The sequence below is a fragment of the Ambystoma mexicanum genome, chromosome 5p, assembly GCF_040938575.1.
Source record: "Ambystoma mexicanum isolate Mex_15411 chromosome 5p, UKY_AmexF1_1, whole genome shotgun sequence".
NCBI classification, from domain to species: Eukaryota; Metazoa; Chordata; class Amphibia; order Caudata; family Ambystomatidae; genus Ambystoma; species Ambystoma mexicanum.
Genome location: NC_090930.1, coordinates 741,120,580 through 741,136,984, shown reverse-complemented (window position 1 = coordinate 741,136,984; position 16,405 = coordinate 741,120,580). Strand labels below are relative to the sequence as shown.

The 16,405-nt window shown below is 44.3% G+C and overlaps 3 non-coding genes across 3 annotated transcripts; 1 reads left to right on the top strand and 2 right to left on the bottom strand.

Moving 5' to 3' along the window:
* Positions 1 to 13,936: 13,936 nt before the first annotated feature.
* On the bottom strand, positions 13,937 to 14,008 carry TRNAQ-UUG (transfer RNA glutamine (anticodon UUG)). Its single transcript has one exon. It is a non-coding gene; the product is annotated as a tRNA-Gln (tRNA).
* Positions 14,009 to 14,267: 259 nt separating this feature from the next.
* On the top strand, positions 14,268 to 14,339 carry TRNAQ-CUG (transfer RNA glutamine (anticodon CUG)). Its single transcript has one exon. It is a non-coding gene; the product is annotated as a tRNA-Gln (tRNA).
* Positions 14,340 to 15,220: 881 nt separating this feature from the next.
* On the bottom strand, positions 15,221 to 15,292 carry TRNAQ-UUG (transfer RNA glutamine (anticodon UUG)). The gene has a single exon. It is a non-coding gene; the product is annotated as a tRNA-Gln (tRNA).
* Between the last annotated feature and the right edge of the window lie 1,113 nt (positions 15,293 to 16,405).

Sequence of the window (16,405 nt, the reverse complement as noted above, 5' to 3'; positions counted from 1 at the left end):
TTTCCAGGCACTCCCGTTGCGGGGAGGCCCGGCGGCGCGGCCCCCTCTGCCGTTGCCCCCTTCTGAGGACTACAGGACCATCGCGGAGCTGCGAGAGGACCGGACAGCGCAATCCGGATATTGGCCCTCGGGAGCCGGTTGAGAAGTATCCCGCCCGCGGTCGGCGAGTGTCCAGACGTGGTCCAGACGAGGGGAGGTGGCGAGCCGCTTGGAGGGGTGCACGCAGTCGAGCGGCCCTGCATCGAGGGAACTTGGTGAGCATGACACGCACAACAAGCAATGCGAAATTGTGAGGGAGGGGGCGGAAGTAAATAAGGGAGGAGGGAGGTATTGTAAAAAGGTGGGGTGAAGGTTTAATTGAGTGATGATAATGGAATGAATGGTAGTGAATTGAGTGCGAGAGAAGGCGGCTAACGTTACGCGAAAGAGGGGGGCAGGGCACGAGAACAACACGTGCAGACGCTCGCAACAAAAAGCTAACGTTACGCGAAAGAGGGGGGCGGGGCACGAAAACATCACGTGCAGCCGCTCGAAAGACACTGATTGGCCTAAATCGCGACTACGTGTGAGGGTGGGTGTGTGTGGTTTCCTACGATTTGACATTTATCATTCAATGAGTAGATGAGGTTCCCTATTGTTCGAGCAAGAAACTCGATAGGTAGATGAGGTTCCCTATTGTTCGAGCAAGAAACTCGATAGGTAGATGACGTTTCCCTGTGGGCGGTGGCTAGTTACGTAGTTGCCCAAAACGGAAGATAATTGGCTGGTTAAGCCCTCCTGTTGAGGGGCGTATCACACGCGAGGCGACGCAGCGTGCGCAGTCCGGTTATAGTATTGATGAGATTACCTTGTTCCAGGAGAGACAGGAAGACAGCTGTAGGGTTAGCGGGGTAGATTGCAAGTGTATTTTGAATTTAAAGAACATAACACGAATATACCAGTAGCTCGAAGAAATAGGTGACGTCACCAGTAGGGATTTAGTAAGATATCGTGAACACAAGAAGCTTTGGGTTTGACATTGGTGGGGAAGAGAAACATGATAAAGGAGCGGACACGGAGATAAACGATAAACGAGTGGATCAAAGAGGAGAAGGGGAAGGGGGCGTGGCTGCGCACGGAGAACGCCGGCCACGGCAAGTGTAAAGGTGGGAGGAGAACGGGGAAAAAGGACGACTGTGTAAGATCGTCGTAAGGGGTACGCAGCTGCAGGGGGCTGCGTGCGCTTCGGCCGCAGGGGGCCGTAGGGGAAGGAATATAATATAACATCATAAATATATTTGTTTTATAATTTTTTTTTTTTATTATTATCATTGCATAAATTGTCAAAGGATTGTCGTAAGTCCCCACACTTGCGGGGCAAGGTAAGCAATAAAAGGTTGTATGTTGCAAACTGGTAGCAAGGGGAAGGGTAAGAAAGGGTGCGCTAGTATGTCATACGGGAGAGGGTTGGGAGGGTGGGGGAATACCCTCACTACCCCACTACAACATATATGCACCACACTGCCACCACATAGGGAGAAGTTAATTAAGTACAGCATAGAGTGGACCCAGGGGACGGACAACAAAATGTTGACACCATGGCCGCCTAATGGTAGCTTTGACCCATATGCCCAACATTCACTATTAAACCATCTGCACAATACATACAAGGGGAAGAAGTTGGCAAACCATGTGGAGGTGTTTAACTTATGGAGGATGTTCCAGGGGTCTAGACCAGGACCAAATGGAATGTTCACTATGGGGGAAACACCGGAAGAAAAGGAGATTAAGAAAGAAGGAACGGATGGGGAAAAGGAGAGTGAAGGAACAAAGAATATGGGGAATGAAAAACTGGGTGGAGGAAAGGTTGATAAATTAGCTGACATAAAACAGGAACCGAGCAATGAGATACCCTTAACACCGGGAGTGAAAACAGAGGGGGGAGGGTTGTACCCTTTAAGAGAATTAGGAGAAATAAAAGGACAGTTAAGGGCGGCTGAAGGATACTCAAACCCGGCATACAGCCCTCCACCATATGTGGCTCATGGAAAGATACCAATGGGGGACGGGAGGAGAGAAGAGCAGACTGTAGAGATAGGAAACGATGAGTGGGTAGCTGCACAGATATTGTTGAAATTACGAGGATCACTAACTGGAGAGGAAAGGGAGGCGGTAAAGAGAACAAACGAGGATAGTGAAAGAGAGAGTGAAATGAGGGGAGAGGAGCTGCTACGGCAGAAGGAAGAGATTTTGGAGGAAAGATTAGCTAAACTAAGGGATGAGCAGAATGAACTGATAAAACAACTTGAGGGGGAGGAAAGAGAGAGAGTGAGGAAAAGGAAAGAAGATAAGGACGAATTGGAAAAATTAAGGGAGCAAAGTGAGGAGAGAAAGAGGGAAGCTGTAAGGGTAAAAGCAGCAGCAGAAAGGGTATCAAGAGTAGTGATGAGGGAGAAGAAGAAGGAAGAAGAAGAAAATGAAAAGGAAATGGAAATATGGAGGAGGAGGATAATATCAGAGACAGCTAAAAAATATGAAGAGGGGAAGGTAATAGAGAGTATAGTAGAAAGAGAAAGGGTGAAATGGGAAAGGAGGAGAGAGGATGAAAGGATATTGGAAGAGATGAGCAACGAAGTAATGGAGGAATTAAAAAGGAAAAGAGAGGAAAATAGTAGGGAGATGGAGGAGAGGAGTGAAGGGGAGAGAGAGGAGAGTAAGAGGGAGAGTGAAAGATGGGGAGAAGTATATAAAAATAGAGAGGTAGCAACAACGTCAGCACTAAGGGGAACAGGTGGTAACAACGGAAAGGAAGAGGGAGACCTAATAGACTTAAAAACTGTAACAATAAAAGGAAAAAAGGCAGAGTGGGGGGCGTAATTTATGAATGATTTTTGTAGTGAGGATGGAAGGAAGAGTGAAAGGGAAAGCTTAGATAAGCTATACCTCACTAGAACAAACATAGATTCGCCATGGGTGAGTAGAAGATGGGAGGAGCTGGAGAGAAGTAAGGAGGAAGTGAAAAGAATGGGAGAAACACAAACTAACGAACACACGCCACCGACGCTCACCAACCAACACACGCCACCCACATCACCATCACGCTCTCTAACGCCACACCCCACATGTTCAACAACTGCACGCTCTCTGCACAGAATAAAGCTCGCACCCTTCATGGACGAAGTTACACCTTATGCATGTCGGCTTAGGGACCTCCCTAGTCGCAGGCAAGACAGGAAAACAGACGTGCCAATATTGAACACAGGAAAGGATGAAAAAAGGGGAAAGGAAGAAGAGGGAGGTAGGAGAAGAGGTAGTAAGGAAGGATTTGAAGTAGTAAAAGGAATGGGGGAAGAGGAGGGGTGTGAAGAGTTAACATCATGGAGCATAAAGGATGACACAAGACAGAATGTAATGCCACTGCTGGAGAGAGGAGGGGTTAGACCACAATATGTACCTTGGAAACATACGGATAAGGAAAACATAAAATGTAGGCTCCCATCATTAAGTGGAGGTGCGGGTAAATGGATATATGAAATGGAAAAACACACCGCAGGACAGAAACTAGCAGTGGGAGATGTTAAGGGCCTGTTAATATCAATATTAGGGGATAGAGCGGATGACATTTGGAAAAGAGCGGGATTCCATGGGGTAACAATAACAAACACATCGCATGATGGGGCACAATTTGCAAACTGCAGACATGCGCTATGGCAGGCACTAAGAGTGCAGTACCCAGACACATCAGACATAGGAGCCATTACTTCCCGTAAGATGGGTGAGAACGAGGATCCTGTTGATTATATCCAGGATATTCAAGAGAAGTGGCGCATGGAAACTAGAGAACAATGGGACAAAACACCAGCCATATTTTATCATATACTAGTACAAGGGCTCCCAGAAGGAGTTCAGAGACAATTAAAGAAAGTAGTGGGGATGGAAGCAAAACCATGGCCGGAAATACAACTGACTATAGTACATCACTGTAGAACATGGCAAGGAAAAATGAAACAAAAGGAAGAGGACAGGAAAACAGAAGAGGCCAAATTAGTACAGAAAAAACTTACTAAATATACCATGGAAGGGGCACTAATAACTGCGCCAACACCAATGGCCCAAAGCCCAACGCAAGTAGTGGCTGCACAAAATCCAGCTCAAATAGCGCCTCCACAAGAGGTAATAGAGCAAGTGCTGCCTCTGCAATCACACGCACAGAACATGGGAGGAGGGTACCCAATGCAAGGAGCTGGGTATTATAATTATAATAGAGGGAGAGGAGGGTTTATGAGGGGAAGAGGATACGGATATAATACCCAACAACAGGCTGGGGGACTCAGAAATAATTACCAGACAGGGCAACCAGTATACCAGGACAACACAGGGAACTTCCCATGGCAAAACAGGGAACCACCCGTGTGTTGGAGCTGCGGACTATTAGGACACATGTCACGTACATGCAGGGTCAGGCCAGGAACACCAGCATGGAACGAACAAGCACAACATAGGACATCACAAGAACAGCAGGGCATACAACCACAGCAGATGTCACCACAAGGGAGTGACCAACACTATTCCCTACCACAACAACAAATAAAACAATACCTGCCACAAGTAACTGGTGCAGCGTTAATACAACCACCACCACAACCTGAACGAACGCAATTGGGTGGGGTGACGGTGTTGGGGCACAACCCTTACACAGGGAATGGCCAGTCATTGTACCCCCAATAGGACAGCCCACAGACGGCCTTGGTGTGTCCCATCCTGTCAGTAACACCTAATAGTGCGGAGGAGCCACGCATAGAGGTAACGATAGGTGACAAAAAATTATCATTCCTTGTTGACACCGGGGCAACCCGGTCTTGCATAAGGGAAGGTAAGTTTAAGATGTCAGGCGAAGCCATGAACACACAAGGGTTTTCTGGGGCTAAAGGGTTGGTTCAATTTACTGATAACGTTCCGCTATCTATTGGAGATTACGATCTGTCAGTACCACTTTTGTATTATAGTGCCTCACCAGTAAACATACTGGGGAGGGACATAATGAACAGATTAAATATGACGATCTCCTTTACAGAGGATGGCATAATTTGCTCTACTCCAGGGATTAACATGCTTGCAGCACGACAGATTTTGCAAGCATACTGTGGACAGATAGCGATCAGGGCGGAGCCGGTAGACGGCGAGCTATTACAGTACGGAACAGACATGGCATTTGCATGGATGCCAGGGATAGGAGGGAAAATATGGAGGAGACCAGCAGCCTATCTATTCCGACCAGAAACACCAGCTAATGAACTGGAAGGGAAGGTCATTGCAGTGGACATTGAGAGCATTATTGCAACAGCTGATTATGTTGCTGTGCACGCCCAAGATAAAGAAGGGAGAGCATGGAGGGCGGTGATAGCACTAGCAGAAGGATGTAGGCTGACCCAGGTGTCAGATGAAGAGTTGTTTTCAGAAGAAAAGGAGGAAAATGAAATGGTGTTCATGATGAGTGTAGAAATGTGGCTAACAGTGGCTCACAAACAAGTGGCACAGAAAATTGCAATGGCACTTGAGGCACCCGCTGGCACACCAGTCCCATTTTTTAAAGAAGATATGTCAAAGGTGCCAAAATCATTATGGACTATTAGCCCTTATGATGTAGGATGCATTAAAAGCATAGGGGGTGTAAGGATAAAATTAAAAAAGGGTGCCATACTACCAAGAGTGAAACAATACCCATTGTCAAGAGAGGCAGATGAGGGCATATACGAAACCATAACAGCCCTTATAAACAATGGCATATTGGTCCCCTCAGAATCCCCATGCAACACAGCTGTGTACCCGGTGCACAAGGCTAAAGGAGGGTCTTGGCGGTTCATACAGGACCTCAGACCGTTGAACAACATAGTAGAAGCAGAGTATCCAGTAACAGCAAACCCGGCCACAATTTTGTGTGGCATTCCAGCAGAAGCATCACGGTTTACAGTGATTGACCTTAAAAATGCTTTTTTCTCAATACCATTACACCCAGACTCACAAGACTTGACAAGCTTCACTTACCGAAATAGGAAGTGGAAACATACCAGATTACCACAGGGATATTGTGAATCACCTTCAATTTTCAATAGGGTAATACAGATGGATTTGGGTAACGTTGAGTTGGAAAGCACAGTGTTACAGTATGTGGATGACATAATAATTTGCAGTACAAATGAAGATAAATGTAGAGAGGACTCATTAAAAATGTTGACGATATTGGCTGAAAAGGGGTACAAGGTAGACATGGAAAAGATACAATACTGTCAGGAACAGGTACTTTACATTGGCCAACTGATATCACAATATGGAAGAAGGATTGCACCACAAAGAGCACAGGCAATATCAGGCACTCCCGTGCCACAGACTGTAAGAGAACTGCAGCAATTTCTGGGACTGTGCAACTACTGTAGAGCATGGGTATTTGATTACAGCTCTTACATAGGACCCCTGCTTGAGGGTTTGAAGGAAGCAAATAAAGGGGAGAAAAAGTTGGGATGGACTATGGAAATGAAGGAGGCATTTGATGAATTAAAAGAAGCAATATCAACTGCTCCAGTACTAGCATCACCAGACTATGAGCGACGATTTTTTATATTTTCACATTGCGACTCAGCAGTAATGAAAGCAGTATTGGCCCAAAAGACTAGCATGGGCTATAAACCAGTAGCATTTTACAGCGGTCACTTAGATCCAATAATGTTAGGGCAGACGCACATGCAAAATATGCTGCATATTTTGGTGAGATATGGAACCCCACAGACTCACAGAGAGGGAGAGGGAGGGGAATAGCGAGGGAGATGTTAATAAAAGAAGGGTACACCCATCTCCCAGCCACCCAGATTATGGAGTTACAAGCGGCTGCACCAATGGCCGAAAAAGAAGTATGGGTGAAAAGAGGATGCACAATGTCACCAACCGACGCACTATGGCGCCAGGGTGGCACTGGGAAAGTTGTAATACCATTGGCATTGTTAAATACCGCCTTGAACCAATTACATCACCCTGCCCATACAGGCAAAGAAATAATAGCAGCACGAATTAGAGAAGATTGGTTCTGTCCCGAGTTAACATCCCATGTGTCAAATTTTATCAGCAATTGCCTTACATGTCAACAGTTCACGGCCGGTCATACTTTAAAGGTGATAAGAGGTACCATACCCCGACCAGAAGGACCTTTTCGGCACCTCCACATTGACTATGTTGATATGATCAACATTTGTCAAGGCAATAGATACATGATAGTAGTAGTATGCCCATTTTCTAGGTGGATCGAAGCAGGGCCCTGTTCACACCCTGATGCGTTTAGAGCAGCCAAATTTATAGTAAGGGAGGTATTCCCCAGGTGGGGAGTGTGCGAGGTGTTAAGATCAGACAACGGACCCCATTTCGCAAATGAAATGTTCCAGCATATCACATCCCTACTGAACATTAAACACAAATTTGCATGTGCGTACCACCCACAGGCCAATGGTGTATGTGAACGCCTGAATGGCCTATTGAAGGAGGCAATTGCTAAAATACAGCAAACAACAAAGAAAAGTTGGTTGTATTGCCTTCCGTTAGCACTGTTCGAACTTAGAAACAGGCCAGGGTCCGACCACCACCTCACCCCACACGAGGTGGTTACTGGACGCCAAATGCGCCTTCCCCTAACACCAACGTCAAGGGCATTCACCGACCAAGAAAGTTCTGCGAATGTGTTAGGTGATGAAATGTATCAATATGTGTCTTCTTTGATTACTAGCGTTGTGTTTGTGTCTCAACAGCTCGAGCGCACACGGGGCGGGTCCACCAGCAACCAAGAAATAGACGAAAATACAGAATTGGGAAAGGAGAACTTGTGCCAACTTGCCAAAGGTGACCACGTACTACTTCGAAATTTTAATAGAAGGTGGAACCAGCAGAGGTTCACTGGCCCCCATTTAGTAGAGGACGTATCAACAAGAGCAGTAAAACTAAAGGATAAGCGTGCGTGGAACCACCTGCATGATGTAAAAATCTACAAACTGCAGACCCGCCCCAGCGCCAACGACAGGTCCATTGGAAAAACGCCAACAACATCCCCGGCAGCGGAAGAAAACACAACCACAGACAACGACCCAATTGTTCCCTCGGAGAGAATAACGGACGAAGAAGGGGGCGATCCCCACACTGCCCACCCCATGGTCACACGTTCAAAGAGTAAAACTGCTCCCGCCATCTGAGCAAACCCCCCCCATTGACTACTAAATACAATTGTAATAAAAACTAAGGACTTCGCTTGCACCAATACACATGTAAACACGTGAATGTTCTCTTTTTCTCTCGCACATACAGGAGCTGCGTAATATTGTATTGTTAAGAAAAGTTATCTAACAAATTCAGTGTGCAGGCGTAGATGGTGCTGCCAGACGATAGTTACCCAGAAGAATTGTCACACCAATTTGTATACGAAATAAAAAGGCCAACATACTTAAAAAAGAAAAGGGTACGTGTATACTACACGGCCTTCCTCCTGGCCATAGAAAATTACATGCCCCACCTCCGCCCATACTTGCCGGTCTTGAGAGACCGATCACTTAGAGTAGCGTGGGAGCAACTCTTCACCTGGGCACTGAATGACTATTTGATAGGGAGAGCTTAATGAAACAAAACTAACATTTAATAACAAGCACCTTTTGAGAATTTTTAGGCGGGCAACTTTAACGTCGCAAGAATACGCTGCCAGGACTGCAGCAAGGTAAGAGCAAAAATGTCGGTGAGGTTAGCATATGTAATAAAAATAATAGGGATTTTTATGATCACCGGAGTTTTGGCTGCCTCTGTATGGCAGTACAGCTATGCTATGAGTTTTTTTGCTGCACCCAAACCTAATGTACCCCACCTCCCTGCTGCAACAGGTGTTACGTCAGGTGGTAACAGTAACAATGAACAAAAGCGAAATAAAGTTAAACGCAGCACATACTCAGACAATAAAGGTATTGATAATTATGTACAAGATTCAGCACACGTCACAAACAACATATGGTACCAGCACATGACCCGCATTGGTAAGCAGACAACTGAGGATAGCTGTTACGTTTGCTCATTAATACCATACGCCATGAGCGCTTCACGAACATTTGTTGCCACAGAAATAGATGAAAAAACAGCACAGTGCATAATATATTTGGCCCTGTTCCAAACGAAAGGAAGATTCCAAGGAACAGTAGTGCACATGACATGGAAAACACGAGACTCATACCCATATGAAAACAACTTCCTCAAGACCTATCTGAGTTATCACAAGACCAGTTTACATGCTGAAGCATTCAGATACATAACAAGTGGCCCTGAAAAAGGAGAAACAAAGAAGGTAACACTGCAGTATCTACCATGTGATTGGTACGCCACGGAAGTTCCGGGTAAACAAGGATGCTGGGAGAGGCCATTACTGACGATAACAGGAAAGGTGTTCCTGGGTACCAGCTGGGAGATAGGAGTGGTTGGCAGCAACATGGTAACAAAAGAAACTATCTCAACCATCGAAACACACAATCATCGATGTTGGACGACATGGATCAAGTACGTACCAATGCTCACGTGGGTAGAAGAAGATGAAGACCCGATAACTATATTACCATTGACTGCGCCCAAAGTATGTTACCAGCATAAAGGAGAGGTGGACGTGGGATATAACACCAATTGTGCAAGTGTGATGGAGTTACCTGAGGGGGGAGCGGGAACAGCAGTAATAATGGACCATTATTGGGCCTGCGGAGAAAAGGCATATCATACACTGCCTCCCCTGTGGAGTGGTGTGTGCACAATGGTACACGTCAATGTACCATCACTAGTGGTACCTAAGAAGCATGTCGATGTGGCGAAATTTCCGAAAATGGATGAAGGAGACAGGAGAAGAAAGAGATCTGCACCACTCCAGAAGGAGCAAGAAAACAGGACAAACAGCAATGATACTGTCCTAAACAGGAGAAAAAGACAAGGAGAGCCATTAACAGGAAATTATCTGTGGGGAAGGTCGGAAACGGAACTAACATCAATACCGCCAGAACACAGACTATTCAGCAGAGCAGCAATGTTCTTCTCCTCAATAATACATCCGGGACTGCAGGCATACGCAAACGCAAAATGGCTGCAAATAACCAGATGGGAACTAATGATGACCATAAATTCGACAGTAAATGGGTTTAACGCAATTAAAGAGGAGCTGCGAGCTGTAAGGATGGTAGCACTACAGAACAGATATGTATTGGACCTTCTCACAGCAATGGAAGGAGGAGTTTGTGCAAAGATAGGACAATCATGCTGCACGTTCATACCTGCCAACGATGCCGACAATGGTACACTAACAGAAGCAGTTTCACAATTGGCCCAGATGCACTCCAAAATGATGGACGAAAGTAACGGCGTAAACAAGGATAAAAGCTGGTTTTCACTATTATGGTCATGGATGCCATCTTGGCTGTCAGATGGACTGAAAATAATAGTGGGATGTGCTATTTTGGCTGGAGCTGCACTGATAATAATTAGATTTTGGAAAGCCCGGAAGGCGCGCTCAACTGATGAGTTGCTGGAAATGGTGGGAATGCACCCCTTGATGCCAGCGGATGACGGCCAGCACACAGGTGTGATAATACACGAAAGGGAGAAGTTGCGCACCCAAATCATCGCCAATCATCTAGACCCACCATCAGTGAAGATCGAGAACCCAAGGAACCCTAGGAGCTACATAGGAAGATGGGTGTACTGTACTCCTGGAGGAACATGCGAATACATGTATTGGTCATTTGAAGATCACGTAAACCATTATGGACATCTCGGAGGGATAACCAAGATATGGAGAGTAAGAGGAGATAACGAGAAGGATATGTTTGTGGTCGACAAGTCGACCAGAGGGGGGACTGAAGTGGGAGAATGGAAAACCAGACTCCCGTCCTTCACCTCTCGCGCTTGGCCTAGAGGGTCGCGGCCCAGACACCCGCCACGAGAAGAGTTTGCCCATTTACCAGATGACCAAATACCCTGGTACAGAAACATACGGATGTGTCCATCTGCCTGCCCAACAGCCCGCACTGGCCATGCCGACACCTGCGGCACGGACCAACTAGACTGAAATCTACACATCGTTAGAGATGCCATGACGACCTAGATAACGGGAAGCACCGCTGAACTATTATACACGCTGAACATTTCCACACCAATCTACACGAAGAACATACTCAGTGCTCTGACGTAGGCGACAGGCTTATTCACGGACGTGCATCTTTATTATTTTTACATAGGCTTTCAGAATGCAGAAACGCAAGACGCACCATGAGCTCATTTATAACGCTTGCTCACGCTTCTCTTGAAACCCGTTACCATCATGAGAGATATAATGGAAACACGATACTGGCCATGAAACTGTATGCCACTATAACCTAAAGCATCCATGCACTAAATGGATTACTCGTGCACCAGGCCCAAGTAGGCCTCAAGCAAGAGTTCCCGTGGACATTAACAAAGCAAAAGTCAGGTTGCTGAGCCTGCAGAAAGAACCCAGTGGAGCAACTAGCCAAGGTCGTAATGTTGCAAACCCACAGTCAAGAAACAAATCTTCAAAGGCACGATGTTGCAACCTCGCACTCCACGTACCAATGTTAAAATCATATCTGCAAATTAAACCAGACATACAGTGGAAAAACAATATTAATTGTGCAGAATTATGCCTCAAACACGGTCCCTCCCCACGTGACCAAGCCGAACCTGACGAGATGCCAAAACCCAGGAGAGAAAAGGCGTCTGGGTACCTCGCTACGAGACGCAGGCCGACACACTTGAAAGGCTCAATGGACACCTGCTACAGTGGGAACGGTCAGTCTCCCACCTATGAATAAATCCTCATATTGCCTGCACGTACCCATACTGAAACACTGTTGCAACCACAGGTGCACCGTGTGCTGGGAACAACGGTGGTCCCAGGCTGGGGAGCTCACGGATGCACCAATCAGAACATGAGGTTCTTATCTCAGACGTCAGTAACGTTAGCCAATCCTCAGGGGTCTTCATGTAACAATTCTTATGTATCTAATTGTAGGGACAACCCAGATATACCACCTGACTACATCTTAACCACTAATATCATTCTCTATATGCGTACTATACTAACCCCACCACTCGAGCAACCAATCAAGAGTGGCGATAGGTTCTTTTGGTAACTTTTTGGAATGACGCAAGTAGCGCGTCATAATGTAGTAAAAAGGGCCTGCGAGCCCCACTATTGTGTGTGTGTCAGGACGAACGCGTGCGCTCCTTGACCCATCCCTGCCGTTTGCATAATAAACGACAGAAGTTGCCTTGCTCCTTGTGTGTGCCTCATACTCTGTCTCGATCCGAGATATACACGGGAGGAGTTGGGGCCTCCCTGCCCGGAGGTCTGCGGACGGCCCGGCCGACCCCGGCAGAATCCCCCCCGACAGTACTCTGAGTTTAATGTTGACAACAGATGAGTCCAGCACGATGGTGATCATATATGGGAAAACAAAGTGACACTGTGTGATTTACGGGGGCTAATCCGTATATCTCTAATTTTATTGCAGTTGTTGATGGGTCCAGTGAGGATTTAGTGCTTGCAATACACCAGTGCACGTCCGACTTACATAACCGTGCAGTCCTCGCACGAGTTGCTCCTTGTGCCACCAGATAGGTGTAAGTGGCCTTTTTATATATCATTCTTAGCTTGACAGTTGTATAGTTACAAGTCTCGTTTTTGATTCATGGAATAAATATTAAGTGTGTTTTTGGTATGTGTTGATTCCACAAGCTCGATATAAATACCGAGACCAGTGGAGGATTAATCCCATGGGTCCTTTCTCACGATCCTAGGAATTGCTTCTTGGGGGTGAGTAAGGCGATTGTCTCGATTTAATTTTGACACAAATGTGACACTAATGCGTCACCTCTAAAAAGAAATAGGGTTGACATTCTGGTTTCTCTTATTGTTTTTAGATTGAACTTTGGCCCATACAAGTATATAATAGGGTGGAGAAGTGTCCTCCTGCCCAACGTCCTGAAGAAGGTCTCTGACCGAAACACGTGTCGACGCTTTTCTCTAGTAATACGATATCTGGTCAAACATCATACCAGTTATACAATGACACTTGAAATTATGGACTGGGTCATTGCTGAAAAATGTTAACAAACAGCAATAACAGATGTTCCACTAAAAATTAAGCATTGGGTATCACTTGATGTTTTTTTAGATAGATATGTCAGAATGGGGATTGTATGAAGGTATGAAAGAGATGATGAACTGTTGATGTTTTTAGAATTCTTATGTAATTAATGATATATTTTTGTAATAAAACAATTTAAATAAAAGATGATATGTTCTAAATTCTGCCAGAGTTAACCCCTTCATTTATACACCTCAGGCCTTTTGTGAATTAAGAAAAGTGTGTTCTTCGTTCTATTTTTCATCTCAAACTGATACCTTCATTTTACAAACATGTAAAGACTGTTAAGACGCTTGATTAATATCATTGATTCTGAATGTGGTCGCTTTTCATAGGATTAACCCTTTAACAATTTTGAAAGAGAATGGCGATACAATAGAGCTGCTTTTCCCAAAATGGTATTATTAATGTTGTTGCTGCATCTTCAAGTAAAAAGAGAATCCATTGGGTCACAGATTGAGCATGTTTCTTAACATTGAGTTAAGTTTGAAAATTTCAAATCTTTTATGTATGTTTCCGATGCAGATCTGCCCATCGACTCAGAATGACCTCACTGTTCATACATTTAAAAAAAATGCATAAAGGTTAAGGTGCTAGGCACAAAAGTGGATTTTTATGAAAAGTTATGCCAGAGAGTGAGAGCGAAAATGAATACCCTACACCACTAACCTTATGAATATTACTATCTTTGGCCTATAATTTAAGACAACAAGGAGACAAAGTGTGTTAGAGCAAGAGAGAGGCTCCACCGAGACTTGAACTCGGATCGCTGGATTCAAAGTCCAAAGTGCTAACCATTACACCATGGAACCCTTGTTGAGCAGAGCTTCATAAGGGCAATGAGAATATAGGGCACAGTCAAGATTTTTACTGACCTATAGTAACCGTTTACTGATATTATATCGAAGCAGCACTGTTGCTGTTGGATGCTGTGCAATCGCAAAGTATTGGCTTCATGTCTCATTTGGATCAAATTCTTCCTCTGGAGTCTAATGATATAGGAATATTACATATTTTCTCTGATGTGCTCTGTTTTTCCAGAATGAAGTGCATCATGCTACTGAATATGTGGGTTCCATGGTGTAATGGTTAGCACTCTGGACTCTGAATCCAGCGATCCGAGTTCAAGTCTCGGTGGGACCTTGGGGCTGCTTCTCTTTTAGAGTTGCCTTTCATTTGCAGATAGATATAACAGCAATAGCTTTGCTTTACAGCCCACTTTGATGGCAGTCTTCTTTGACCAAAGAATATTAATAGTTTCTGGGGATGACTCTCTTTTGCCACAAAGAAACTGCCCACTCTCATATCTCCAAAGCTCCAAGGTATAATGGCTATTAAACTGGCTTTTGATCTCAGCGATTTGCATTGAAAGCCCAGGAGGCCCCTAAAATCAGTTGAATTGTTTCCTGATAATTTAGAGTTTATTTCTTCTTTCGAGAAAGGTGTGATCCAAATAAAGTAAGTACATTTAAACAAGGGCACTTGATCAGTAAATGCACTACTTTCTAGAAATCATAACTCTTGTAAGTTATAAAAAGTTTGCTCTCCATACAGTTTGTCAACTCAAAGAATTACATTTTTTACACATTTAATAAGACCATCAAATTGCTTGAAACATAGGAATGATTGTGAAAGTGAATATGATTCACCAAAATAATTGTATAACATTTTTTAATGTTAATAAAATAGGGCTTTTTCCAATCTTTTCACATCAATGTTGTTTCTGCATGTTCCAGTGAGCAGAGAATCTACTGCACATAGTGTGTACATTTTTCTTTTCATAGAGTTAAGGTTGGACATTATTCATCTGTGGAAAATGTTTCTGAGAGATATCTGGGTGCCCACTCTGATTGACCTTAGGGATTGTACATTAACGATATGTAGTTGCATCACTGTATTGGTATCAGGCACCAAAGTGCATTTAAATGTAATGTCGTGCAGAGAGAGTCGACTGAACTTCTGAATATTAACTCTGTTGAATTGTAATTTGAGAAATTAGAAAATGGAGTGTAAGAGCAAGATAACGGTCCCACCGAGACTTGAACTCGGATCGTTGGATTCAAAGTCCAAAGTGCTAACCATTACACCATGGAACCCTTGCAAGATGCACCTGAGAGCGATGAATCAGAAATGGCAATATAGAGCACATTTACAATTTTTACAGATTCATAGTCCCAATTGACTGATATCATACAAACACAGCGATGTTGTCGATTGACGTTGTGCTATAGCAATCTCTGTGCTTTATAGAGCATGTAGATCAAATTCTTCCTCTTGAGGCATATGATTAAGCAATATTAAATATTGTTTCTGACTGCCTCTGTTTTGGCCTAATGAAGTTCAGCATTTGCGGATGTATTTAGGTTCCATGGTCTAATGGTTAGTAGGCTGGACTCTGAATTTAGTAATCTGACATGTTATAGCTATATTTTGTTTTCCTTTGGGTGTATTGTCATTTTATGCACATAGATTTCCTAGCAGTGGCTGTGATGAATAGTTCAATTTGATAGCAGCTTCCTTTTGAGAATTTGAAAAAAAAAGAATTAAATAGTCTCTCTGGATGACTCTGCTTTGATTTCTATGTGCACATCCCTTTTGCGTTTCAGAGGGATTGACCAACATACACAACAGTGCTTGGAAGACCTCTTCCTCCCTCATGGCATGTAAAGCTAACCTCTCTCCTACCGTGTGTTTTTTTACTTTTTAACTTCCCCTTCCGAGTCATGATCATGTAACTGAATTTACATTTTTAGATTTTAACTGCAGTAGTTGCTTGTTTTTCATTTTTATTTTTTGTGTACGCATACATCCCTTTTTGTGGGGAGGGGGGAGTGATGTCTGTTTACTTATATTAGCTAATATAGGTCATTTTATGTCCGCTTACAATATGTGTCAGGATTTTTTATGTCGTTTCCAATCAATGTCTAATATCAAGTGGTTTGCAGCAGTCATACAAAGGCACGTAACACCCCCAAAACACCTACATAAGTTAGAAATACTCCGGAAGAGTACTCAGTTTATGAAAAGGCGGTGAATCCCAAATAGAACTGTAAATGTAAGCTAGCAAGCAGACTGTGCACCCCTGTTTGGAACTATGACCTGTGTGTTGCCCTCTATTAACAGAACAATGTAACTGCAGCCCATGTCACATAAAATAGAAAGTAGAGATTATGCAAATTAACTCCCAGAAGAGCCTGGTGTCACCCCAA